The 6,523-nt window shown below is 41.5% G+C and overlaps 1 pseudogene; it reads right to left on the reverse strand.

Annotated features, from left to right (window-relative positions):
• Positions 1 to 554: 554 nt before the first annotated feature.
• LOC142429743 (proliferating cell nuclear antigen-like) lies at positions 555 to 1,445 on the reverse strand (annotated as a pseudogene).
• Positions 1,446 to 6,523: the final 5,078 nt, after the last annotated feature.

Below are 6,523 nucleotides of genomic sequence, written 5' to 3' on the forward strand. Positions count from 1 at the left end.
AATATACATTTGTTCTCACTTGTATTCATTTCTTGTTCATTAGAATGCCAAAATTAAATTTGGTATATAAATCCCAGATAAGTAGCATAGGTTTAAACTCTCATTAGTTTTTTTATTGCTATCTCCATCAGAAAAAATTTTAGGCTTCTCTAGACAAAAACATTTACAGTGCAGAATAGCAGCTCCAGCTAAAACAGTCTCTAGAGAATTTATATAACAGTGGTGTGGTCCAAATGAGGCACTGGTTTATGATATTTGAAATTCAGATAGCTTTATTTGAACTGAAAACCATCTTAGACCCTTTGTTATTAAAAAAGTGTAAGAGTACTTCTAGGTAGGATAGAAAGTAGTGTTTCTAGGTTAATACACTGGACTTTGGAAATTTCCAACAAATTTTACAAGAGTGGTAAAAAACTAGAGTATTTACAGAAAACATTATCTACATATGTACTCCATGGCACAGATTTGGAGACAAAGACTGCAGTACAGGTTGGCATCTCAGAAGCAGTTCTCAAAAGAGTTTTGTTTGCCTGGATTTTGGATTTTAAGTGGGTCTAAGATCCTTCTTCATCCTCAATCTTGGGAGTCAAATACTACTTTGTGTCCCATATCAGCAATTCTGTATTCTACCACAAGGGGGTGCTTCTGCAGGCATGCTGGGTGTTACTGTAGAAGAGAGGGAAGTAGCTTTGCAGTCAAATGCTCTTCCACTGAGCTATACCCCCAGAAAGTAGCTTTGGTAAAGAAGTTACTGTATATACTCGATTATAAGCCGACCCAAATATCAGCCAAGGCACCTAATTTTACCACAAAACTGTATTTATAATGTACTGAAAACCTTGGCTTATACACAAGTATATACGGTAGGTTCAGTGCAAAAGTTAGTTGAGCGGGCCCATTCATCTCTATGGTAACGGCCTCCGCGTCATCAACATTACTTGTTTGTGACAACTTAATATTTCCATTTCCGAGTTCTCCACTTGCAGAAAATTTCACTCCATCTTTCACTCAGGAAATGACAACCGCATCTCCAATATGACTGAGGTCTGGCAGATACGGGTGAATTCACCAGAAGGCATCTTTACTACACAGCTCTCCTCCTGCTCTGGAATTCCAATTTGCTCAAGATCTAACTCCATCAACTTCATTTCATAGTCTGAAACTTTTTCTTGGTTTGGTGCTGCAAATACTAGTGCCAACATGTCTGTGTTCTCTCCTGCCCTTAGTGCTTTGGACATGCTGGCGAGGCTCACGCCCGTGGCCAGGTTGCGCTCACAGCCCTCGGAGCGCAGAGTGAGCTGCACCAGGGGGACGTGGGACAAATCCATGCTCTGCAGGTTCATGCCACTCGAACTGATGGCCCAGCAGGCCTCACGGATGAAATCCTTGAGAGCCTCCAGAACTTTCTTCAGGATGGAACCCTGGACCAGGCGCGCCGCGAACATGGTGGTGAAGTCACAAGGACACAGCTACAAATGGTGGAAAGTATGATGGTCTAGCTGGCTGAGGCCTCACAAGGATCAGAGAACCAGAAGTTGGAGACAACCAAGGAGCACCCCGTTCCACCTATTTTTGTTTCCACAAATGAAGAGGGGCATGAAGGCACAGTGAGGTGACGACATAGAAGAGGTGAAGAAAAAAACGAGGGAGGTGCTGTCTGCCATCCAAACAGATGAGTTTGAAAAATGTTTCCAAGAGTGGGATCACAGATTTGATTAATGTATTACATGCAGTGGAGAGTCTTTTGAAGGTGATAAAGTGGGTTTTTGCTAAAAAAAAAAATTTTTTTTTAAATACAGAGTTTGGGGGAAAAATTCCAAGTTTCTTTGGTTTTCCACTCTTATTGGGCTTTAGAAAACCAGAAAAGGAAAACATCCTCAGCATATCTCAAGAAAAAGAAATAATTCAAGCCTCAAGTTGAAATACTGAAAGATTCTATGGACATAATATTGAAGGAAACATCAAAACAAGATGGAAGAGCAACCTAGTATCACCGTGCCAAATAGAATTAGTTGATGTCCAACCACTTCAAGGGGTTGATCAAGACCTAATGGTACTAAAGGAGAAAATCCAGGAAACACTGATGGAATTAGTGAAAACTTTTTCCTGTAAACCAAGTGCACACGTCAGTGGCCAAACTCAACCCGTTTCTGTATGGCTGCACTTCTCCCACTTGCACTCAACAAGTGGATCCAGGTGGCCACCTAGCAAGCATTTCAGCCTGCCCACAGGCCCCCTTTAACATCCAGTCCCAGAGAGTTTTCTCCATGGTTCCAGATTTTTTTCCAGCTTCTGACAAGGACCATGGGTTCCTGAGTACTCCAAAGCACTGGGTGGGGCATATCTTTTCAAAACTTTCTTTATAGGTATGGCCTAAACCCATCTAAAGACCAAATTTTAATGGCTGAAAGCAGGTGGGCTTACAAGCTTCCTATTTTCATATTTCCCTTGTTTTCCCTAGAAAACAATTGAGTAAACAGTGTGGCTTTATCTGACCTCTGGCTAGACACAGAAGAAAAACAACAACGAGGGAGAGGCCAAATAAACATCTACTCTCCATCTTATGATTTGTTTCTCCAGTACCCCACTCCCAATGTACCATAATGTGTTTGTCTGGGTACATTAGAGAAATAAATCCACAGAAACTCATCTGTATAAGAGAGAGTTTCATATAAAGGGTAAGTGCACATCAAGAAAACATCCCAACCCAGTGCTGCCCAAGCCCACAAGTCCAACTTTAACTCATATGTCTGACACCAATCCACAAAATCCTCCTCCATCTCACAAAACACACGGAATGATGCCAACTGCAGGAGGAAAGCAAAATCAGTGAACATGTAAGCATCTCAGCACTGGCAGGGGTCTCCACACGGCTGCTCCAGCATCCAGGGCTGCTTCGGGTAGGTCCATGCAGCTTCTCCTCAGGTATGTCTTGCAGGAAGTGAGTCATGTGAGCTGAAGCAGGGAACTGGCTAAGTCAGCTGCACCCTAGTCCGACCATCACAAAGCAAGAGACCCAAGAACTAGAAAGGCAAGGCTTACTGAGCCATTTATCTCTCCACTCTTCAATTAACCCCACGTGTGCTTATCGACCAGGTTGGCATAATAAACTAACTCAAGCAAGGTTACAGGAATCAACATAATGCCAAATGAAATGGTACCACAAGCTGATAAAACATTGGAAACATTCACTTGTCCATACCAAAAAATTTGAAGGTAGCTACCTCGGCTAACTACTTGGAAGGGATACGTATTTGTACCCATTCCAAAGAAAGGTGACCCAAAAGAATGTAGAGATTTTTCAACAGTATCATTCATAGAACATGCAAGTAAATGTTGCTGATTACCATACAAAAATGGTTGTTGCAGTACATCAACAGGGAGTTGCCAAAAATTCAAGCCAGATTCAGAAGAGGACATGGCATGCAGATAACACTGTTGGCATCAAATGGACCTTGGCTGACATCACAGAATACTAGAAAGATGCTTCACTGTGCTTTGTTGACTATTCAAGGGTGGTCAACTTTGTAGATCACGACCAACTATGGATAACATTGAGAAGAATGCTCGTGTGGAACCTGTACATGAACCAAGAGGCAAATATTTAAAAATCAGGAAAGGCATGCATCAGGGTTGTGTCCTCTCACCGTCATTAGCCCACCTGTATACTGAATAAAAATATTTGAGGAGATGGACTACATGAAGAAGAACACCACATCAGAACTGGAGGGAGGCTTATTAACATCCTGTGATATGAAGATGACACAACACACAACACTGCTTGCTGAAAGCAAGGAGGATTTGAAGCACTTGCACATGAAGATCAAGGATCGCAGTCTTCAGGATGAACTGCAACTCAATGTACATGAAACCCAAATCCTAACAACTGGACCAATAGATAATATGACAAATGGAGAAAAGTTTGATGCTGTAAAATATTTCATTTTGCTTGAGTTCATAGTCAATGCTCTTGGAAGCAGCAGTCAAGAAATCAGAGTACAGTGCATTGAACAAATACGCTGTACAAAACCTCTTTAAAGTGTTAAAGAGCAAGATGTCCCTTTGAGGACTTTGGTGTGTCTGACCCAAACCTTGGTAATTTTATTAACTTTATATGCATATGAGAGCTTGACAGTGAATAAGGAAAAGTGATGTATTTGAATAATGATGTTCATGAAGAATATTGAAAGTAAAATGAACTGTCAGAAAAACAAACAAATCTATCTTAGAAGAAGTACAACCAAGGGGCTCCTCATAAATGAATCAGGTGAGCTATTAGCTACCTTACTTTGGACAAATCATCAGGAAAGACCAATTGCTAGAAAATGTCATTTAAAAAAAACCTCATTGCCATCAAGTGAATACTGACTCATAGTAACCCTAGGGCAGATAGAACTACCCTTGTGAGTTTCCCAGATTGTAACTGTTTCCAGGACTAGAAAGCTCTGTTTTCTCTGAAAGAGCTGCTAGTGGTTTTAAACTGCTAACCTTGGAGATCAAAGCCCAACATGCCACCTCTACACCACAAAGACTATTCATAAACTGTTTAAGGTTTGGTAACGTTTCCGTGAAAATAGAAGAAATTCTCAATAAGATTAATTAAGACAATAACTACAACTACAGACACTGTGCTTATTGTGGCTTTTCATGGGATCTGTGCCCCTCCTTGAGGGAGGATTGTACAATAAATCCCTGTGTTAGAATCTATGATTCCTCATAAGAATGCTTTAATCTTATGTAAGTTTACTCTCATCTTAATGGAGCAGACAGGCATTTGTTCTAAAAACACTTTGTTCTAAAAACCTGGCATTCAGCCATGCTCACCTTCCTGACACAATTGCTGAAGTCAAAATGGGTGCATAAGCAAACATGGAGAAGAAAGCTGATGGTGCCCCACTATTAAAAGATTTAGCAGCTGTGGTAGTTATATAATCTGCTGTCAATTTGAGAGAATTACAAGTAAAAGGGATGGAGTCTAGCCTGTCAATCATTGTATAGCTAAGGCACAGCCTTTCCTTGAGGATTCTGGGAATTCCTGTATTTCCTCCTTGGAGGCCAGATACTCTCTCTTGGCTCACTCCCTTGGAGACTCTCAATTGACAATACTCAAGACTCACTCCATGAGGGATGCTCTACTGACAAGACATATCACACTACAATGATAGACCCTGTTACCTGAGAACAGGAGGCACCATGTGAGGGCCCCTGCCAGCGCTGAGATGCTTCTACTGCCACTGGATCCACAAGACTTTGCACCCACTAGCCTGTGATCTTTCTGCATTCGGCATCATTGGATGTGTTTCATGAGTCTGAAGAGGAGTTTATAGATTGGTATTGGACATATGAGCTAATATAGGATTTATGAACTTGGTATGAACTGGGCTGGGATGTTTTCTCAGTATTCAATTGTTCTTGTATATAAAGCTCTTTCCTATACATATGAGAATGTCCATGAATTTGTTTCTTTAGTCTACCCAGACTAACACAGCATCTGGGGTCTGAAAGGCTTGAAGTTAAACAAGCGTCCATCTAGCAGGGACGCAACAAAGCCCACATGGAAGAAGCACATCAGCCTGTGTGATCATGAGGTGTTGACAGGATCAAGTATCAAGCATCTGAAGACCCAAAACAAACATACATATTGATGCAAATGATGGGAGTCACAGTGGAGAACCAAATCCCATCTGTAGACAATTGCGTATTCCCTCACAGAAGGGTCACAAGGAAGGAATGAGGCAGTCAGGGTGCAGCATGGCACCGATGGAACACACAACATTCCTCTAGTTCTTTAATGCTTCCTTCCATGCACTATCACGACCCTAGTTCTACCTTGCAAATCTGGCTAGACTGAAGCATGTACACTGGTACAGGTAAGAGCTCTTGACACGTGGAATACACAACAGACAAACTCCTCAGGAACCATAATTGGAGTCGCAATACCATGAGGGTAGGGGGAAGGTGTGGGGTGAAGGGGGATAAACGGGAAACCAACTGCAATGATGGATATATAACCCCCTCCTCCCAGGGGAGTGAACAACAGAAACATGGACCAAGGGAGGCAGTGGATGGTGTTAGATATGTACAATTGTGTTTGATAGAATTGATGTATGGATTGTTATAAGAGCTGTAAGAGCTACCAATAAAATGATTTCTTAATAACCAAAAAAGGTTTGCTCTAAGTTTGAAATTATTGAACTAAACCCTCCAGACTCAAAGCAAACTTACTGCTATCAAATCAACTCACACTCAAAACAACCCAGAATAGAACCACCCCATTTGTGTTTCAAAACCTTTAAACTGTTACTGCAGTAGAGAGCCTCCCCTTTCTCTCTGAGCAACTGGTGGGTTAAATCACTGGCCTTGTAGTTAGAAACTCAGGTGAAACCCACTACACCCACCAGGGTGAAACAAATTCTTCACCACAATTACCTTCATTTGCTGTACACTCAGGTGTTAAGTAACTCAAAAGAGTTTAAGCCTTCTCTTAAATAAGCATACAATTAAATCAAACTCACTGCTGTTG

The sequence above is a fragment of the Tenrec ecaudatus genome, chromosome 16, assembly GCF_050624435.1.
Source record: "Tenrec ecaudatus isolate mTenEca1 chromosome 16, mTenEca1.hap1, whole genome shotgun sequence".
In the NCBI taxonomy this organism is placed as follows: domain Eukaryota; kingdom Metazoa; phylum Chordata; class Mammalia; order Afrosoricida; family Tenrecidae; genus Tenrec; species Tenrec ecaudatus.